Here is a 22,505-nt window from a genome sequence, read left to right as displayed (position 1 = left end):
AACTGGACCCTCCAAGTCTTCGGTTCATCACTTCTTGGTTTCAGACCATCTCCGTGACCGTATGCTCAGCCGTCGGTGCATTGCTTATCATGGAAGTGAGCAGAAGTGTTTGGGGTGTCTCGCGATTCCTTGCAATCAAGCTGTAGCAGTTCGCTGTTTATCCCGCTGTTAATTGGGTGCTTACAGCTTTAAGCAATCAACTTTAAAAACCCTCCCCCCAGCGAAACAGAGGCGAAGTGAGTGGAAGTGTTTGGTTCACTTTCGTTTCCCGCTGGCGAGGGGGGGCATTCGATCCATTTGCTTCTACATCTCAGTTAACCGCGTTTGGTGATATTGACAATAATTTGCTATTAAAGTTATGCTACCAGTTATGCTCCAGGGATCGTTTGTTGGAAGCTGGGGGGTGGGGGGGTGCATCATACCATCCTGTGGATCGCCTGAATGGTATTGCTGTTCCTCCTATGTCTGCCTTCCCTGTCCTTTCCCTCTCTCTACCCCATCCTCAGCCCACCCCCCCCTTTCAATGGCGGTCCACTTTCTTTCACAATGGCTTTCTGCCTCCCCCAAATTTCTCCAATCATCTACCCCCCCGATTCTTAAATCTGGTGGAACCAGCAAGGGGGGGGCGTAGCAGTCACTTGACGGGGGAATGGCCAATACAGCCAGGAAAAGTGGCTCAGCTTTGGGAGACCATACAGCTCATTTGGAGGTAGGAACATCTTGGGACGTTTTGAATTTCGCTGTGAAAATAATACTCAAACTATGTGGCAGGATCCACAAAGTACCAAAACAAAATGACCATATGGCCCCACTACAAGGAGGTCTGGAGTCTTGCCTGGAACTGGTCCGCAAAGATTGTGTAGAAGCGGGCAATGAGGGTATAGGTGTGACCCCGGCTGGCGCCTCAGAGGTCCACCTGATCATCATTCCGTCTCAAAGCCTAACTACCAGAAACAGCCTGTTAGAATCTTCCTTGTAATCGCCACTACATTACCCCACCCATAAACAGCGTTGCAAGTAGAATAAATAAAAGAAAGCAGCAGCAGAGAAAGGGGATGTTGTTGTGTTATCTGCGCTTGATCAGTCTGTACCGCTGAACTCGACTATAGTGTCGGGGGTTAGTCAGAGAAAGTTGACAATGCAACTGAGAAAAAGGGAGTCTCGTCAGAAGAAACGACACCTACCGAGTGTGGGCACATTGACCAGTTGGCTACTCCAGGACGACGAGGTGGCAGCACCTTCCCCCTCAAACTTTTTATTAGAGGTCCTGCTGTAGCAGTGGCCGCTACTGAAGAACCAAAAGCCGTAATTACTGTGTCTGAGAAAGCTTATGGACCAGGGTGCAGCTCTTATGCGACCACCGGTGAACCAGCGGTGTGCCAAGCACCACGGCCAGCTATACCTGTCAGTGGTTCAGTATTGGACCTTAAGAAAATTCACCATTAGGAAAACTGGCACGAAAGGAATGTACCCCTACATTAACAGAAATTAACTGCTTGAAACCTGTTGTAAAATCAAAGCACTTTGCATTCTTAGTTCAGCTGACTTTGATTTCATCTAACCTATGAAAGCCTGGGGGGAGGCAGGTCCAGAGTGCACTGTGGCTTGCCTGTTATGGCCTCTCTAATCCGAGCCCAGGCTGAGTCCCTGGAATTTCTGGGGTTTGAATTGGATAAGACCCCCAGTATCTTGCAGTCTGGCAACTGCTGTAATTGTTGTGTTAATCCCCAGAGCTCAACGGTAGGGGTTTTCCAGGTAAAGAGCAATTCTCCTACCTCCAAAATTGATAATGTTCAGGGATGGCAGTGGCTGAAAAGTATGTTTGCAGGGGTGGAGGGTCTGTCTAAATCAAAGCTAACTTTGGCCTCTTGGAATACTAGAGGCCATACTCATTTTCTCCAGAGGGGCCTTATGCGGACTATCTATTAAATCATGTGATATTCATGTTGCAGGAAACGTGGTTGATGGATCAGTATCTGGTAGAGGGTTTTCATATTCACCAAGTCAAGGCAAAAAAAGTCCCGCTGGGATGCCCATTTGGTGGTTTGCTAATTGCTGTTAGCAATGAGTTTGAGGTGCGACCGATCCTCCCTGGTGACCGGGAGGGAAGTGTGTTGGCTGTTGAGGCTTTACTGAGGGGGCCACCACTTTTGAAACAGGTGCTGGTGATTAATGTCTCTGACCCTCCGTGTGGTCACTCAACGGAAGACATATTTGCCTACGTGGATATGTTGATAATAAACTGGATCAGGATCCCGAGCGAGGACGCCATTATCTTGGGAGGTGATCTGAATGCTAGGTGGGGAGAGCATACGATTAAAGGGAATTTTCCAACCATCTTCTCTGAAAACAAAATGGAGCAGAAAGTGGTCAATGGAAAGAGAAAAAAGTGGCTTCGGATCTTGGCTGAATGGGAATTGGTGATATTAAATGTGAGGACCAAAGGTGATATCCCTGGGAAGACCACCTGGTTGGGTGGGACCCAAAGCACAACCCTAGACTATATAGACTAGGCTAGACTAGGCCCATAGGACCTCATTACATGGTAGGTGCTAAACCATGGTGCTATTGCGATAATGCCGCAATGAGTGTTGAATGGTCATTGGAACTCCAAGTCCCAATCATCGGTGGGCCCGGCTGATTTAATTCCCTCGCAGGTGGGCAACAGACTGATGTGGTCAGAAGGAAATGTCGCAAGAGAGTGTGAAATGGTGCAACATGCAATGCATGAAAGAAAGTCTGAGCTACCGTGCAGATCAGGGAATGAAATAGAGCACTGCTTGTCTGTGCTTGCTTTCAGCACCGGGACTAAGAGGGGCAAAGTAATAATAGGATCTGGTAAACTGTCCACTCATCAGTACGACCCAGAAATTAAAATAGCCAAAAGATTGTGTAGAAAACAACTGCAAACCCTAAATAAATCTGGCTCCACTGCCCTCATTGTGAAGTGTGAAACTTCCCGACTAGAAAACCAATATAGAAATTGTGTGGGAAGGTGGAAAAAGGAAGGGAGGATCGGTAATTGGAAGAGGCTGCTGGAGACGTTGCAAAGTGGCAACACGAAGAGCATGTGGAGGATCCTGTCCTCGGGCAGGATATGTAGATCTGCTGATCTTGAACCCCATTTTGGAAGGGACCTGGGTAAAATGAATTGAGAACAAAATGTATGATGCAACTGACGAACCTGTGGTAAGTGGGCCTCTGCTGATGAATTGGCCCATTGAGTTTAACTCTAGAAATATTTGTGAACGTCTGACGAAAATTAAAAACTCTAGGGCCCCGGTACCTAATGGGCTATCAGCAGCTACATTTAAGGGGGATGTCGCACTATGGGCTGATGTTCTGTGCCCTCAGTTTGATTGAGTATTCACGTCCAGGACCATTTCAGATTCCTGGAAGAAATCGATTCTGCTACCAGTTTATAAAGCTGGGGACCAATTGGTCCCAGAAAACTATCGCTTTCTGTCAAGGTGTTTGCCTCCTACGTTCTGGAGCCTTTGCAGGACTTGGTCAGGGAGGTTAATATTCTGCACCCCTTCCAGACGGGTTTTTTCATCAAGGGTTAGGCACTGTCCACAATATTAGAGTGTTAGACGCGATAATATCTGAGGCCAGGGCTGCATGGAGTCGTTCGGTGTACATTGCTTTCGTGGATTTCAGATCCGCTTTTGATCAGGTGACCGTAATATTCTCTGGAGGAAATTGAGAAAGTGGGGATGCCCTAGCTGGCTTCTTGAAGTGATTGTGGCCCTGCATGTAGGCACTACAGCCCGGATTCGGCTTGGAGACCATGGCCATCTGTCTGAGGAAATGCAAATTAGCATAGGGGTGAGAAAAGAGTGTATGTTAGCCCCCCTGCTCTTTAACATTTATGTGGCAGACTTGCTGGGTAGGTTGATGGATAGGGGGGGTTGCTTGCCAAAGATTGGGACCACTTCTATTGGCGCGCTGCTGTATGCTGTATGCGAATGACCTGGCAATATTCGACCACATGCTATCTGTGTTAAAGGCTATTTTGAACGAGCTGGGAGTGTATGCAAGTGAAAACCAATTGACGATAAATCAACAGAACTAAGTTAATGACTACTGTGGGAACAGTTGAGTATACTGATGTTTATAAATACATAGGACTCGAGATGTCTGTGATACCAGGGTACATGGACATAATAGAAGCCAAGGTCAGAAGGGTGAGACAAATTACATGCATGTCTAGGAGCTTTGCACTCGATTACTCAAGTTTCTCTCTAAAAGTTGTAAAATCCTTTGTATTTTATTGTAAATAAGTAGATTTTATAGATCTATGATACCAAAGTATATTGTGCTTATCTTGTATTGGGTAATGTTGATTGTAATTAAAATAAAAAATAAAATAAAAACTGCTAATTATGCCGAGAGAATCAAGCGGCATCCTGCTATTTGCTCCCCAATAAGGTCCTGCTTGTGCTCCTGTGCAGAGAGGACACAGCCACGCAGGTCTGACAGGATCGCTCCTATTTGCGCCACGATCAAGGCTGGTTTGCAAATGGCTGGCCCATTTCTGTAATGGCACAGATGGGCTAACATAAATATGGCGTGGTAAGGTGGCCAGAGCAATGCCAGCTGTTCCGATTAATTCAAACCTCCCCTCACGTTTTTAATCTTGGTGGTAAGTGACGTCACAATAAAAAAGAGGCCTAGACACTGCATCACCCACATGCGCATGACTGTTATGTTGCTTTCCGTTACATCACTTGATCCAAAGTCAGTACCGTAAGCCCCCCTCCTCCCACAGCACATTTAAAAAGTCGGCATTCTTGCTCTGACCTCTGACCTCTTCTCCTCTCGAGCTCCAAGATAATAATCATTTGCATTTATATAGCACCACGAACCCTCAGGCATCACAGCGGTGCTTATTATTACAACCTGCGTCGGCAGGCTCTGCATGGATGTCAAAGCGAGCGCTCTACTGGCTGTGCAATCTGACCTGATGGTACAGGTGTGCGAGCCTTTATCCTAGTGTCCTTCCGTTCACTATGGTCTGGATGGAGTTTAAGGGCGTCGCATGCTCTCCAGGCTGGCACATGTGTGCCTTTCTCTGATCTGTTCACTGTTCTGCCCACCTGGGCAGAGGGCAGTCGAACCATCAGTGTACTTTTAACGTTGTAGGGATGTCTTAGCAAATACAACAGGACACGAACAGCTCAGTATTATTATCCTTGGAGAACCTCTGGAATTACCAGCGAGAATAGGAACATATGGTTACGCACGTCACAAAAACAGACGAAGTACGGAAGCGATAAGGACTTGCATAGACACAAACATGAACAACCCAATGATCGCCATTAAAGAGAATGGAGCATTGTATGTAACCCCGTGCGTTTATAATAACCGTATTTGTCCAACTCGTAATGCCAATAAAGTACCTTGCTGCTAATGTATTCCCGAGGTGTCCTCGCTCTCGGGCCCCAGGATGGCACAGGGCTTCCGCTGCTTTCTCCTCCCTGTCGCTGCCCTGGTCTCATCTGGCATGGGGCACCAGGATGGCACGGCCGTCGCCTCGGCTTGCTATTCCTCTGCGTCCGGTGCCGTCCTCTCAGCGGATGGCCTTTCCCGCGTTCAGTTTCCCACAGGTCTCTGCAGTTCACTGTTACTGCTACTCTCACGGTCCGTGGATTCCTCCCCTCGGTTCCAGGAGAGGTTTTTGAGGAGGGGACCTGGTCATTCACCACCCATTCCTGGTACGCAGTGGGTAAACCCAGCACGAGACACATTTCACGGGTCCAGGTTCTACCCTCTCCCCTGCCCCTGTAGCCGCGCCCCCTCGCTTCCCCTCCCTCTCTAGCCCTGCCCCTGTCACTCTCCCTTCTTGTTCCTCCTCACGCCTACTTCTGTTTCCTGCTCCTCCTCTTTGGAACTGCTTCTGAAAAACTCCTCTTCGGGCGCAAGCTCAGTTTCATCCTATTCGGAAGCAACTTTTTAATATGCAGGTCCGACTCCTCGCCCACTCCTCTGCCCCTCTCCCCCGTGCGGCCTGTACTTTGCCTCCCCTCCTGTGCTCGCCGGCTCGCCCAGACATCTCAGCAGTGCCCGTACGTCTCCCTTGAGCGGACACACTGTGCTCTGTGACCTTTCTCTTCTCTCAAGTCTCTCATTTTTCTTTCCACTTAATCCTTTCTCTTATTCCCTTTCTTCTACCGTTTTCTTTTTCTCTTTATTTGCTCGTATTTTGTTTCTCTTTCCGCTGTCGGTTTTTTCACTCTCATTTATTTTCCACAGTTAATTGTCATCCTCCCCTTTGTTGTCTGGCTGGGGTTCCAACAGTGTAACCCTTTGAGCAGTGACCCTAAATAAGAAAGAATAGGAATAACAAATAATGTGTCTTTCTGGAATTCTATACAATAATTGCTAGACTCATTAAAGGTTTATTTCAGGCACACTTCAGGGGGTGAGTCCCTCATTTAGTCTGTTCTTAACACCTCAACTCAGCCGTTCATTCTTCTGAGGTCGCTTAATGAGTACCAACACAGGTTGGGTGATATTGTCTGTATATTTGTTCTATAAAGCTCTTAAGCGTAACTGCTATATAATAACACATCATTATCATATGGCCTTGGACGTCTGCTTGCATTCACAGTCATTTGGTAATATGGGCCTTTACACACTGATACTAATGATACATATGGTGATCCATTCTTGTATGAAATGTATATCACATTATAGTGATATCGTAACCATATCATATTTTTTGTAGTGCACTTAGGGACAATGTTATGTAATGCCACTTCCTGTTTTGTCAAGGGGTGAAAGGCCACGTTCCATCACTTGCCGTGATGTCACTTCAGGGTGGGGTCAAATGACATCACTTGCTGTGATGTCATCAGAGGTCATGGGTCGTGTGATGTCACTTCCGATACCCCTGGCATTTTGGTGAAATGATGTCCCTGTTGCTAGGGCTGGTGTAAATTGTAGTCCAAAACATCTGGAGAGCCAAAGTTTGCAGTCCCATGCCGTAGGCTGATGGGGGTGGGCCAGGGAGGGTGCGAAGATTAAATCGGGCTGACAGATTCCTTACACAGTCAAGGACCAGCAAAGCCTACTCAACAACCTACCAATCTTGGGCATCAATTTATTTTACTTTTCCTTTAGGATGGCAACATGGCTGACAAGGGATGGTGCAGGGAGCAAAGATCAACCTACGGAGAAAATCGGCATGTGGTCCACATATCAGTGATTCACATTAAAACACAACAGTGGTGATTGGCACAGTATACAATATAAGTTACATAATATGTGAGGATCAAACACATTGATCTATCAAAATACGTAGGAGTGTAGCACTTTTTGAAGGTCTCACTTCACAGAATTACTTGCAGGTGATTCTAATTTTCACAGGTAAAGAAATTGAGGAAGAGGGAAATGCCCAGGATCACAAAGATTAGTCAAATGGAGAAGTTTAGCTTTGAGCACAGGTTTTCTGTTGCACAGTTTGCAAATGTGTGCACTTCACACTGCATATTTTTCCTATTACATCTTTAGTTGCCATGGGCAAAGGATGGGTGTTAGGGAAGTTCTGGCTTTTCAGCTGACATCATTCTGTTGTCTTGTACAGGATTGGTCGTTTTATTTTGAAACTATAAAGCATAGGACTACACATACCAAAATGCAATCTGATGGCACCCTAAAACCCAGGACTCACGGGCCCATCTATGATATTTCTAATATACATGTGTGGCAAAAACCATCTGCTGTTGGTCAGTCAATGCCATATTGCTATGGATGATATAAATATAAGTTTCATTCCAACAAAAACAGGCCTACATCAACTGGTGTTTTTCAATGTTCAAAAATTGTTTTACTTTGTAATTTAGGGCCTGGTTCACAGAACGTCTTCCTATGGGATTGCAGAATTATAAAAGGCTGCTGTGAATCAGACCTTAGTCTATTTCTCTGGAGAAGTTGGAATAGTATGCATTTGTGTTCGACACATATCTGACCCACTGAATACATCACTGACACTTGTAATATTACCATTAGCCCCTTAATTGCCAAGGGCGAGTAGGCTCCTCCTTTTTGCATAGACTTGCATAATAGCCTGACAGTTTTAAACTGTTTCCAAAAAAGATCCCTTAATCCCTGAAAACCTCAAAGCAGGGCCGAGAGTCTGCTTTATCCAATACGTGCCACTTGAAGCTGGTATATCTAAGCTGGTTGGCAATGCATGGCGTGAATGCCAATGCATCACCAGTGAGACTTGCAAGGGAGAGCGGGGGGATCTGCACGGCCGGGGGCTTGCTCCATGTGCCTTTATGCCTGCTTAATACTGTGTTTTGAGGACACGAGAAACCCCCAAAGCGGTTCTTTAGAGGTTATCGTATACCTGTGCACTGCACGTGGGAACCCTGTGTGATTGCAAATGGGACTGTCACACTGACGCGTTAATAGGCCTCCATCACACAGCTCATGGCTCTGCTTTTGTCTGTTCTAAATGATGGACCTGAATAAACAAATCAAAGGACGGATTCCCAGCTGGATCTCCTCGGGTCTTTAGGTTGCGGGTTTCAGAGGGGGCTCTGATCTCGGAGGACGGAAGACCTCCAGCCCCCACATAGTCATCACCAAAGGAGGGTGGCCATGCATCGCAAGCCTGTGATATGGGGTGGTGGTCTCAATAAACTAAGGGAACAAAATAATGATTTTCTTCTGCACGTTTCCACGATCAAGCTGAAGTGTGAACTTTTTTATAGGTTATCTTGAGTGCATTGTAAATAACCAAGGTTACTATTACCCAAGTAAATGGTAATAATTTGTTCGACTGTTTAAGGATGAAATGTTGAAAGGATCTGCCATAATCCTAATATATCTATGGTATCTTGCCCACTGAAACTCTCCACTCCAGAGTAAAGCAAGAGGCTTTATTGAGCACCAATTCCTGCTCCGCTCCAGACCAACCGATCGAGTGGAACTTCCAGGCTCTGATCCGTGGCATTCCACGCTCCACCCATTGACGTCACCGCTGGTAAATACCAGATCTGCCAAGACACAACACATACATTGCTTGGCAAGGATTCATGCCTTAAACAGAACTGTCAGAGTTTAGTCTTTTTTTTTCTTGTGGAGAGAGACCGAAAGATTGGCACTAATATGACATTGAAGAATTGCATTAAGTATAAAGTGATCAAAAAAAATAGAGCAAGGAGTTGATACTATTAATTCCCTTGAAATGCCAAGCATAATGGACCCATCCTCCATTTTGTCCCCTGGGAAAGTCTATGATTCTGGGTTTACATCATACATTCCATGCCTTCCCATCTTTGGTGACTAAAGGACCTGGTAACCTTCACTACCTTGACAGATTCACAGCATTTGGATGCCCCTTTTGCCACCACATGAAATGCCTTGATGTGCACCCTCTCCACTGCACATCATGGAGGGTTAATTGACTTCCTCCTTTTTATCATAGATTTCTTGAGGCTTTGTCTTGGTCCATCTGATCCCCCACTTACTTGGGTTACCTCCCTTTCAGCGCACTTGGTGTCCTGGGTTCAACCCACCTCATAACTCTTTAGCCAAGAGAGACTCCTGAAAACTCCTGAGGCGCTACCTCTCAAAAGGTCAAAAGGCATGAACCCGTTGACAGGATGCTTCCTCACCCTGTATGCTTGCAACATGTCTTCTATGTGCAGTGGCACTGGAGATCCTGCCTTGATCAGTATTTGCACCCTGCCTTTGTTGTTTCCTTATTGCATCTTTCCACAAGACAATTGGCCTGTGGATGATATAAGGTTGTGGCGCATTGGTTAATGCCCCACGTTTGAGAAGTCTCCTATCGTGCAAGACCAAACTGTTAACAGTAACTATCATGTCAGGGACCCGTTTCCTGACAATCTCATTTTCATTGGGTGAATATGGAATGGTCAGAACAAGAAAAAGAGATTTTTGGACAGATCTTAGGTAAAGGATAACAACACTTTCTTTTAGAGAAAAAACGACTTTCATATGGTCAATGGTAATTCAACACAATTTGGCAAAAGAGGTGATCCTCGGCGTCCAGAAATTGACAAGGAATCATATTCATTGGTTTTTTCATAAAATGTATTCATGCCCTGATGAATAAAAATCTCTAAATACTTTAATCTATAGATTGAAAGGTTTGGCTTTATAGCCTTAGAAAGTTTGCGAGGGACGGGAGCTCCCTGTTTGGGGACTTTGTTCTTGTTCTGTCTTAGTTTTGCAACCCTTGTGCCAGGGTTGCCTTTTCTCCTTCGCACCTAGAATCTGATGAATTACAATTAACTACATATTTAATTGACATATTACTGTATAGATTACATAGGAGTGCAGTTAGTATTGTGTGTGATATATTGAATGTAGAATGGTCCCATAAAGTCCAATACAAACTGGTGTCAATGTCCATCTTGAACATCTATGGGCGCGAGGGGAACATTGTTTGTAGGTAACACTTCATTACTCCCTTAGTATTCTTTGCAGAACATGACATACCTGTCTACATCCCTGTCCATGCCCGTCCACCAGAAATGTACAGGTTGCTTTAGGTAATTCGTATTACACAAACTCTTCCCCCTCTTCCCCCTATTCATATATTGAGGTAATTCTCATCACTCATAGAAACTTTTCCTAGAACTCAGACTCCACCCCGCTGGTACCCCGGCTCCTCCCAAAGCCTTCGTGGGCCTATTACCTCACATGGGGTGAGGAGCACCCCCCTCACCATCCCCTTTGTCATTATAGAGTACCAGACCAGTCATTCGGCTTGGGTTTAGGGGGTGCGGGATCAGAGTATGGTATTGAGGAGAGCAGAAGTAATCAGAATTAGCTGAAGTAACCTAGGCATTGGCCCGATTTACCTCCCAGTCACCTTCTCCATTGATTGTGGATGTGCCAGAGATTCTGGGTCTCACACTAAAGACATATAACAAAAACATGTGAATCAACCCATCTAATCCCCTTATGACAGGTGACCGGTGATTAGGGCAGCAGAGGCCACTCTCGCTTCCCCCAGACCTTGCACCTATAGTCTATAGTGCTTCACAAATGCAAGACCCGACATGTAGCCACCCTATACATGTCTGGCAATGAAATGCCCATAGCCACAGACAGCTTGCCTTCATTAGTGCTGATGTGGCATTTTCCGAGGGAGCAGCCAGCCCGTGAGACTCTGTGCCACTCCTCTCACGTCATCAGGTCTGAAGCCTACTGTATATACCACCAAGAGCTCGACCATGCCACCTCAGTACCAAATGAGTAAAGGCACACCCTTTCTGAAAACCGGGGGCACACAGAAGCAATCTGCTTCATCTCCTCTTCCTCCAAGCAGGTGAGGAATTCTATAATCTATGCCAGCATCTTCAGCACAGCAGTGGGCCTGCCACCAGTGGGCACTTTGTGGTTCATTTCAGCAGAAAAGAAAAACAATAGGGTTTTTTCAGCACGGGCAAGGTTAGACGTCCGGCGGGATAAGGGAGACGCTGAGGTGCAAGCAGGGGTGGAATTTGAGATCTAGGAAAATGTTCTGCGAGTGGTGAGGAATACAACAAAATATGGGAAAGCTGACGAGAAAGGTGAGGCGGGCGTAATGATCCGTCATTGTCCTCTTTGTTCCAGTTCCGGTTATCCCTGGGTGGCTGATGTGGGCACTGTTCATATTCCCTCCCTCACCACTTCTTGAGCTCTATTACTATCTGAACATATAGCCATTTGACTTATTTATTGGGCATTTATAAGGCGCTTATACAACAAGACAGTGTTTCAAAGCGCCACAAGGGAAAAGTAAGAAAGGGAACAAATAATAAAGCGACAAAGAATAAATCATAAAAACAACAGCGGGCCTACTAGGCCTTGTGACATACGAGGCGTGGCCAGGACCCTATTGGACTCTTGAGGGGCCAGGCCGCCAACCTCAGCGACTGTGGGCATGGTTAGCAAGGGGAAGGAGAGCGGGATGGAGGAGGAGAAGAGAAAAGTCTTCAGTTGTTTGTGGAACTTGAAGAGATCTGTTTCAAGACGGTGAGAGAGAGGGAGACTGTTCCAGAGGAGGGAGCCAGCCGAAGAGAGAGATCTGCCCCCAGCTCTCTGCTTGGAGAAGCGTTTGACCAGCAAAGAGTTGGAGCAAGAGGATCGAAAGGATCTTGAAGGAGAGTATTTAGTAAGAGAGAGCTGCAGATAGCACAGTTCCAGGCCCCAGCCAGCCGTATGGATGATGCAAAGGGTCTTGAATTTGATCCTTGCAGCAACCGGGAGCCAGTGGAGAGATATTAGGGCTGGAGATATACGGTCCCAGGGCTTGAGGCCAAGGATAAGTCTTGAAGCCCTACTCTGGATTAGTTGAAGCAGACAAATGGAAGAAAGAGGCAGGTTAAGGAAGAGGCTGTTGCAGTAGTCCAGCTGGGAGAGGACCAGCACCCTAGAGACATTGAGCTTCTGGGGAAAGGTGAGGAAATGGAGAATGCCTCTGAGGAGGTAAAGTTGAAAGTGGGCCTTGGCAAGGCCCAAAATTTGGGGAATGAAGGAGAAAGTGGAGTCAAAGAAGACTGAGAGGTTTCTGGCTTCAGTAGAGAGAAAAGGAGGAGAGCCCATAGAAGGTGGTCAGGGTGCAGGAGGGAAGCAGGGAACAGGTGTACCGATAGGAAGAACCCCAGCACCTATCTTCTGTCACCCTGCTGGAAGGTCAACCTCCAATGACCAAAGCTTTGAATGCCTTCAGAGTGGGATTGTAAACTTTGAAGTTCTCCCACTACTTCCTGGAAACACTTTCCCATCTACCATACTCTCACTCTGGAATCATAGGAGGTGAAATTACAATACATCACAATCATTCCTTTCTTCATTTAGGTCTGATTAGACTTGGAGATGGACTACAATAAGCTGCAGCATGAGTGTGCCTGCATTATGTTCTCTGCCATATCAGAAACCAATCATCATAGACACTACCCTAACCAGCACGGATGACCCCTTGGTTCCCCTCCTCCCTTGCATAAAGAATGTTTACTTATTTGTAAATAAAATGACTCAACCCCACAAGAAATGCCTAAAGTGTTCTATAGCCCAGACACAATCTAATACCTCTTGTACATTCCATAGACCAAGTATTCTTCCTCTGCCTTGGTCAGGGAGTGGGCAGAAATGCCACTTTCGCTTTGGACCATTTTTCCTGCTGAGTAAGGACTGCCCCAATTCTACTAACACACTTTTCTTAGCTTCAGCGAATGCTGTGCCCTGTACCTGTACTCATAAGAATGGGGTTCTGCAGGTTTACTAATTTCCTGAGAAGTTCTACAACTCTGTAGATATTTTTTGTGGGGCATCCAGAGTAATGATAACATCCTCTCTTGACTGGTGGGCCCTAAGGCCTGTTTCATGGCTTGGAATAGGATGTCTTTGGGTTTAAAACCACCCTTTACCAGTTTGGAACTGACCCGAGTAGTCCACTTCATCTATGCACAACTCACAATTTTCAGTCTTGAGTGTGGGCCATGCTACCCAACACACTTAGGATGCTTTTTAACAATGTGTTATGTTCTGCTACATCCTCCATGCAGACCAAGATGTCACCCTGGATGAAGATCACCTGCAGCAGGTCTCCGAGCAAATGTTCCATTGGTCTTTAAAATTCTGAGGCAGTGGAGGCTAACCCAAAGGACATTGTGCTGAATTTGTAGAACCAGAACGGCAGTATGGAAGCGGTGCGTTGCCTGCTCTCTTCTATACATGCTTTTAAGATCCTGGGTTGAGAATATACCTAGGGCAAGGGTTGGCAGTCCACAACTATGTCTGCATTTAGGCTCTGGAGATCAATGCATATCTGGATCAAACTGTCGGTTTTAAAAGCCAGAATAGCGGAGACCGCTGACTTGGTGGATTTTGCCTCCTTGATTTTCTTCTTCCCGTCTATCTCATTGAGGAGTTCCCTCAAACCCTTATGTAGCCCCAATAGGACTTTCCTCAATGCATGATTTACAGGTATTGGACAGCTCTTCAGTTTTAGCTCATGCTCTTACACCTTTGGTTTTTGTACTTTGTTCCTGAATGCCCTTGGCGACCTGTGAATTATGTCAGATGCTAACTGCATTTTCTCGACCCGAAATATTTATTTCACTCCTCCCAGCTAAAACATTATCCTGAATGATGCTTGATGCCTTGATCTTAAGTTGGGGGTCCTTTGGTGGTTCCTTTTTTACGAACCCACTTCCCCTTGTCTATGTAGGTCATTTCTACCTCAAAGTATCACACAATGTCTATCGTCCTGCTGGAACAGGCACTTGCGTACATGAGGTAGGTTGGAGGTTTCTCATTCTGTTGTGAAGTGGGATTTTAGTGTGTAGTGAGCCAGAGTCCATCATCAGCTCTAATGTTTTGTCACAAACATTTACTTTGCAAATAGGTATTTGTAGGTCTTGGTTGCTTTCCTCATCTCAACCTCAAACAGAGGGACTTTCTCTTTTTTTAGCAATGCAAAGGTTTTACATAGTCTCACAGTCTTCCAAGTCACCAACCAAAATGGCGACTCTGTTCCTGTGGTTGCCATTGATTTGTTTGTGTGTCGCATCCCTCTAGGCTGCAATGCTTCCAACTTTGCCATATACGTGCAGCCTTTGCCGGATACTGCATGGTTCTAGTCTCACCAGTAACATTATAGTCCTTTGGTTCTGAGGGGGACCTTTTCTTACTTTCCATCTCACTCGCTGTGAAAATGGCTGCTATTCCGTTGGTCTTTTAATTGTCTTGGCCAATGTGAGGCTTCGTCAAGTATTAGTCCAGAGATCGCTCGAGGTGTCCCCCCTCCCATTTGCGTGTTGCTTGTATGTACCCCATCACTGCATCCAGGAATGTTCAAAGCTGTGCGAGGTAGCTACGGTGCTCAGGGTATCTATGAATTCATCTCTGCTCCTGCCTGGCAACTGTTCTTTAATGAAGAATATATGTAATTTCTTTATGACGATCACCTGGAGCCGGATGGGCTGTCAATCCTTAGCACCAGTTTATCACGTGTATGTATTTAAATTTAGAATTTGTAAAGCGCAAACCTAGCTAGGAAGAAGCATAGTGCTGTAGGTTTTGAGTGCCTCTCTACCCTCTTCTTGCGGTTTTGAGGGACATTGTTTGCAGATTGTTTGCACTTTGGAGTCTAGTCAATGGATGAAAATTGTCTTTTCCCCTCTGACAGTGAAGCTAGTAACATCCATTGAAGCTTTGAAGTATTTATCAACCTCTCCCTTTCACTGTTTTCATGTCATGCGCAGCATTCCAGACTGGAAGTACTTGAGTGTAGGCTCCAATTTCAGCTTTTCCCTTGGATGTAGTGTGTGGCTTGGCCACTCTATTTTACGTTTCGGTGGAGAGGTACAACAGATTTGTAGGAGCGTGCCTTAGTTGCTTTCCACTGTGGGGTGTTTCATATAGAAAGTATTATTTGGAGTTTGCAATGTGGGTCAGTGCGTGCTGTGGCTATCCACTCGAAAAGGGAATTTGGAGGAACTGCATTCTCACGTCTAATCGCCAATTTATGGAACACAATCCTGAAGGAAATAAGAATGACAGAAGACCACCTCATCTTCAGAAAATGACTAAAAACGTGGCTGTTCAACTCACAATGATTAACATAAAACGGGCACCTCCAGCAATACCAAGGGAGGACCAAAAATAACGGGATGATAGCACGAACTCTGGAACGGTCAATATATCTAAATGAGCCCACCAACTACTAACCCTCCCCCGCTCCTGACTCCTCTCCAGCATACCCCCAGTTACTGCACACGATCTAACAAATCAGCCTATCTACACAAAATCCACACATCCACCACGAAATTGACTGCAGCAATCAAACATCCAAATTACTGGACGTTGCCCTTCCGGACACAATAACCCCAGTGATTATGATTTTTATGATTTCAACAAGTTTCCTAATGTGGGCCAATGTGTAAAAATGTTTATTGCACCAAATGTAGCTTGTAATATTGTCTCATTTAATACAGTGAGATTTACCCAATGTTTTTTCCACATTGTAGCATACTTCTGTTCGTACCAAACTTGGGGTGTAAACAGCAGTCTTTTACATCCAGAGTCTTTATAAATCGAAATTTCTTCCTTGGTTCTAAACAGAAGTTCTTTCATCTCTTTGAGCGATACAAGGGTTTTGGTTCGAAAAGACACCACCATTCTATGTAAACCAAGGGGAACGATGCAGACCTCCATTTAGCTTTCCAGGCTCTTTGGTAAAGGGGGACTCATCTAGCAAGAGTTCTCCATAAGTGAAGGCTCTCAAGGGGTGTAGGTTTCTTTTTACGTAAGTAGTATCTCCGCAACTGGGTTATCTGGCTGTTTCAGACTTGGGTGGCCGACCTTAGTTGATATATTCACCTCGTAGACCTTTGCTTTGTGGAATTGGCTTGTTACAATTGGCCTGGAGCCATCTTGGTCTGTCCAGCAACACAGTGATTGTTTGGGAATCCAGCAAAGATCTATGCACGAACAGTAGAAGGTGCAGCAACACATTTGTTTGCCGGACCATGTTCAGTATGTCGTATTCCCCTGGCAAGGTCCGAGATTCATTTAGCAGCTATTGGGACAGGAACTTTAAAGAGCTAATACCCATTTTATCACTAAATGTTCTTGCTGTTCTGGATACAAAGCACTCTGCTTTAGACCTGGATAATGGATCCTGCTCTCTGCTTGCAGAATGCTGGGGGTAGGAAAAGTGAAGCATTTGGATGGATTGTTGGGGGTGGGAAGTGTGTTGCATCTAGATGGATTTTTTGGGGTGGGTAGGAATGGTGTTACACTCTTTCGTTAGCCTTTCCATTTACGCAGATATTTTATGATGATCTCCTTTCCCCAGCACTCTGAAGATCGTAGGGAGAACCGGTCAATGTGCCTTGAAGTCCTTTGAGGACTGCACCTAGAAGATGTATTAGGATTGCCCCTTCTGCGCTTAAAGATCTGTCAGGACAGCTTACCACTGCACCCGACCTTGGTACTAGTGGTCATTTGTGATGGCTAGCCTATGTTGCTAACTATTTGTCACAGCCTCAAGAATCTACAGAAGATACTACCTGAGCAAACAGGTGCATCAACAGCAAACCTCCATCCGAATTTCTAGGTACATATAAATGCACCAATCCAGTGAACACTGGCCCCTGGCATGGCTACCCGCACACATAAGAATACAGCATTGACTCTGACATATTCGGTCTTGCTGGTCAAATTATTGTTTCCGCCTACTTACACCAGACTATGCCTCAACACCTCTTCCATTGGTATGCAGCGAAGACCTACTACACCTACTACAAATTCGGGCCAGCTGGACACATAACAAGTCTCTTGCACTCACACGTTCTCCTGACCTCTCTCAGCACCCATTCACATGCCTGAACTTGTGGGATGCTTTTTATCGGAGCTTGGCCAGTCCCCCCATGCCTTAAAATGGCCAAATGTGCACACATATTCTAAACCTGATTTCCCACATTTTGGACTTCGGTCCCGAGGGCATTCCCATCAATAGCACATTGGGACTATAATAATGGTAAAAGGCGCTATATAAATGTCAACTACAATACAATACAATACAGTGCGCACAATCCAAACACACCTTGTAATGTCTTTTGTCAATTCAAAGTCTTATTAACAAACATAGACTTCTGCATACAAGATAATCACCCACCTCTAAACTTCGGTCCCTCGTGTGGAGGCTTGATCTGGTTTAGTCAGATATGAGGCTTCACCTAGAAGCCCCTCCACATCCCTGCTCAAAAGCTGGGGCATAGTGGAGCCTCCAGGGAAAACCAGCAGAGGAAAAAACCCTGTGTTGAGCTGCTTGAGTGCGTAGACTCCTGAGGGCAGCTGGGATGATGTTTAGTCTGCTGGTGTCGTCTCTGTGGAGGCATCTATCAGGGTTGATTCTGGGGTAGATGTGAGCAGAATGAAGAATTAAGATTTCAACAATAGGATGGATAAGGAAAAGATCTCTGTGTTAGTCTTAAGGAATAAGAGCTTACCCTAGCTGCCAGAAATATCCCCCTGAGCCTTGAAGATGAGGAGAAGGAAAAGCAATAACAGCCTGACCACATGCGACTGGAAAATAAACAGAATGAGTATTAAGAGTTCTGTATTCAGGTTTGGACTATTGCTACTTTGGAAATAGAAATGTAGGATGTATGTAAATAAAGGTTCTAGTAATAGTCCTACCGCCTGGGACGCCCGACTGAAGGATTCAAGTGGATTGCTTCCTTCGGTATTTCCGGAAAAGGATTCTTCGTGCCAACTATCCAATGTCTAATACCGGGTTTCCTAGAGTGGAGTTTCAAGTATTATTCGGGTGGTAAAGAGGAAAAGTAAACAATGGAAAAGGAGCAGCCTGTCACGTACCTAATCAATCTCCACAGATTGAAATGAAAGGTTCCGAGAGTTCTGAGGAAGAAAGTAAACAACGGGCAGAGGCACCCTGAAAGGACGATCTGCCTAAGAAAGGAATGAAGATGACTAACAGATTACTGTCAAGGAATAATAGTCGCGTAGTCGGGGCTACGGAAATAGTTAACTAGTGAGAGAAAGTTGGAGCTTTTCAGGATTCGTACGTACGAAGCGTGACGCAACTCTGGAAGAGCGAAGCAACGCGAAGTGCAACCTGCGAGGTATCCGGATATGCTGTTCGGAAGTCTGGGGCGTGGCCACCAGCCCATTCCGATCTGTCTGGAAAGCTATACCGCTACAGTCTGTTCGGGGTTCCGACATGTTGAAGGGAACCCAGGCAAGCCAGATTACGAGAGGAGAAGGGAAAGCTGAACAAAGTGTAACTGTTGTAATATGCACGGGCTCGTGCATAGGCACACTGGTGGAATGTTGATGCGTGTTTGGCAACCAACATTCCACAGTGGCCGTTGGAGCTGAGGGAGCTGTGATCCGCTGCGGGGTCTTACAAATAAAGATACTTATATTCTTATACATTGGAGTGGCGGTGGATTATTACATTGGCGACGAGGATTGTGTGAGACCCCGTCCCACGTGTGCGCGGAGCAGCGGTCTGGGCTTCGACCTCACCTTCGGTGTTGTTGGTGATTGGGAGGTGAAGTGGAGCAGTCCGGGTGTCTAGCCGGAACATCGCTGTGGGCCAGTCCGCGCCGGATCGTGGCGAGCAGAGAGGAGTTGTCCGTGTGCCCAGGCTGGGAGCGGAGGAGTTATCCGTGTGCCCTGTCAGGTACCGCCGCGGGCCAGTCTGCATCGGCGAAACGTGAGCAGGGAGGAGCGGTCTGGGTGCCTAGTCGGGGCACTGCGCAGGCCAGTTGCTGCCGGTTCGTGGCGGGCAGCTGAAGACCAGGGAGTTTGCGGGTCGGAAGTTGGATCCCGGCCACTGGTGGCAGCGACAGGGGCTGGTGAGCTCCATTCTTCAAGGAGGCTTCCGCCCGTGGATCCTGTTGGGGCTGGCAGGAAGAGGGCCGCTGAGCTGCACGCAGGCCGGCACACGAGAGAGCCTGCGCAGATAGCAGAGGCCGGCAGCTAGCCCCGCCCCCAGCAGCGTATTTATCCAACGCTGTTTCCGCCGCTTTGATCCTGGTGGGGCTGGCAGGAAGAGGGCCGCTGAGCTGCACGGAGGCCGGCACACTTGTGAGCCTGCGCAGATAGCAGAGGCCGGCGGTTAGCCCCGCTCCCAGCAGCGTCTTTACCCAACGCTGTTTTCTGGGGACTGGGTGTCTCCGGGAAGGAGGGGGGCTGAGGTGGTGCTGGAAATAACGTGGCCCGCCGCTGGCCTCGCCCCTGACAGCGTCCTTATCCAAGGCTGTCTCCGCGGACTGGGTCGCCTTGGGGAAGCAGGAGGGGCTGCGGAGGCGCTGCGCAGCTACCAATTTGGGTGAGGCCGGAGTATAACTCAATCCAGGCAAGTGGAAAGGGCTGTAATTTAGTCCTAAAGGCGGCTGGAGGTAAGGTGGGCATATAAACTGCTTGGAGTGTCGCCAACAGGAGGTTAGGGGATTTGCTTGGGCTGGGTTGGCTGCCAAGGAATGTTTGGATAAGCTGTTGAGACTCACCCAGTGCCAGAACTTGGCTGTACTGCAATTACGTGTGGGTGCACGTGCTAAAGGCAGTAGTTGAGACTCACCCAGTGCCAGAACCTGGCTGTACTGCATTTACGTGTGGGGGCACGTGCCCAAGGCAACAGTGGGAGATATTTGTCTGCTTTTGTATTGGTGGGTGTATGGTGATCCACAGTGGCAAATACTTTGGGGACTGTATATATTTTTTTGGGGGGGCAGGCGCACAAAGGACAGTGAGATAATTGTCTGCTGCTAGGGAATTAACAGCTTTTAACATTGCACAAAGGTAGCAAGTTATTATTGGGGACATAAGGAACTGGGGAGTATATTCAACTATGTTGCATACAGCTGCTAGGCCTCCACCTGCTTTTCTGCCGAATCCTGGAGAGCCGGTTGCTCCTTGGGAGCAGTGGGTAGATGCTTTTAAGGTATATTTGAGGGCTGCAGGTGGGGCAAAGTTCAATGATGATGAAAAGGAGGCTGCTTTACTGAATTGCATTGGTACTGAGGGGTTGAGGGTTTTTCGTCATTTGCCTGGAGAGAATGTGATGGTTCAAGGGGGAGGTGAAGGGGAAATGGTGGTAAGTGCCTATGAGACTGCTTTGAAAAAATTGCAAATACGTTTTGGTAAAAGAGTTAATGTGGTTTTAGAGCGATATAAGTTTTTCTCTAGGGCACAAGGTTCTATGGAAAGCATAGATTCATATGTTACAGCCTTACGAGCACTCATGGCTACGTGCGGGTTCCCGGGGAATGGAGAGGAACATATAAGAGATCAGATCATGATGAAGACATCCAATCAAAAAATTAGAGAGAGATTGTGGATTGAGAACAATCCTTCTCTTGTTAAGGTTTTGGAGATTGCTAGAGCAATTGAAGCTTCAAAGGCGAGTGTACAGGTGGTTACTGAAAGGGACGGGAATAGGGAGATGGTACATGCTGTGGTGCCAAGGAGCAAAAAAGCTGGGGATAAAGTTGTGGCACAAAGCAATAGAGCATTGAGGGTCAAGGAGGGATGTAAAAATTGTGGCTGGTCGAGTCACAATGTTGGTTCGAAGTCCTGTCCTGCTAACAATGTTGAGTGCAGGAAATGTAAACGTGTGGGCCATTTTGCACGTATGTGTAAGGGGCAGGTGGTTGCTAGTGTAACTACAGAGGACGCTGCCAGGGGGCTAGAAGGGGCATCGGGTGGTGGCGCTAATCAGAGTGTCATTTTACATGTTGAGGGAGGTGGGCGGAAGGGTCCATGGGTGTCGGTATTGGTGGACCAGCATCCTGTAGATATGTTGGTGGATTCGGGGTCACCTTATACCTTGGTGTCTCCGGAAGTCTAACATGAAGTGTTGGGTAAAGAGATGTCTACTTTGTTGCCCCCGGACATAAGACCATATGCTTATGGGCAGCATTCTATTGACCTGCTTGGTTATAATTGGTCGAATTTCTCTTTCAAGGGGAGGCAAACTGTGGGTAAATTGTATGTGGCTTCAAAGGGCACAAGTGTACTAGGCTGGGATGAGCAGGCTGCACTAAAAATACAAATCCATCCTGGTGAAAAGGAACCAGTCTTAAGTGTCATGGAGGGAGGGGAAGAGAATGACATAACGGTTACATCCACAGTCCTCGTGAGTGAGTTTCCTGAGGTATTTTCAGATACCCTTGGCAAGCTTAAGGGTTTTACACATCGCATTGTGTTGAAGAAGGGTGCGATTCCGAGAGTGCACAAAGTGAGGGGTGTGCCTGTTGCAGCCAGGGAGGCATTCAAAGAGGAATTGACTAAGTTGCAGTCAGCAGGAATAATTGAGCCTATTGAGTGTTCAGAGTGGTTGTTTCCGGTGGTTTTAGTTAAGAAGAGTGATGGCAGCATAAGAATGTGTGTAGATCTCCGGGAACTAAATTCCAGCATATGGGTGGATCGGCATCCTTTGCCAAATATTAATGAGTTGTTGTTGACGCTGGGGGAAGCTAAATACTTTTCAACTTTTGATTTGTCAACCGCGTATCATCAAATTGACCTGCATGTGGATTCTAGACCCCTTACGTCATTTGTGACTCCGTTTGGGGCTTTCAGGTTTTGTCGCATGCCTTTTGGCCTGGCTTCGGCTTCAGCTGTGTTTCAGCGGTTGATGCAGCAATTGTTTGGTGGTGTGAAGGGTGTCAGCTATTTTCAAGATGACATTTTGGTTTGGGGCAGCAGCAAGGAACAACATGATATCAGGGTAAGGAAGGTCATGCACATTCTTAAAGAGAGAGGATTGACGGTAAAGCTGACCAAGTGTCAGGTGGGTGTGCAGGAGGTCACATATTTGGGACACACATTGAGTTCACGAGGTGTGAGCCCAAAAAAGGAGTTAGTACAAGTGTTGAGAGATACGCCAGCTCTGGGCAATAAGGATCAGCTAAGGGCTTTTCTGGGTCTTGCGGAATACTATGTTAAATTTGTTCCAAATTATGCTGAAAAAACGGTGGCCATGAGAACTCTCATGA

At 46.6% G+C, this 22,505-nt stretch overlaps 1 protein-coding gene across 1 annotated transcript in view; it reads right to left on the bottom strand.

Moving 5' to 3' along the window:
- LOC138566722 (cyclin-dependent kinase-like 1) overlaps nucleotides 1-5,806 on the bottom strand; it is a 274,738-nt gene extending 268,932 nt beyond the window's left edge. Inside the window, exon 1 of the mRNA XM_069644326.1 lies at nucleotides 5,403-5,806. The gene's annotated coding sequence lies outside the window, so the exon portion shown is untranslated. The remainder of the gene's footprint in view (nucleotides 1-5,402) is intronic.
- Between the last annotated feature and the right edge of the window lie 16,699 nt (nucleotides 5,807-22,505).

This window comes from Ambystoma mexicanum, chromosome 2p (assembly GCF_040938575.1).
Source record: "Ambystoma mexicanum isolate Mex_15411 chromosome 2p, UKY_AmexF1_1, whole genome shotgun sequence".
Lineage (NCBI taxonomy): Eukaryota > Metazoa > Chordata > Amphibia > Caudata > Ambystomatidae > Ambystoma > Ambystoma mexicanum.
This window is presented reverse-complemented; position numbering and strand designations above follow the sequence as displayed.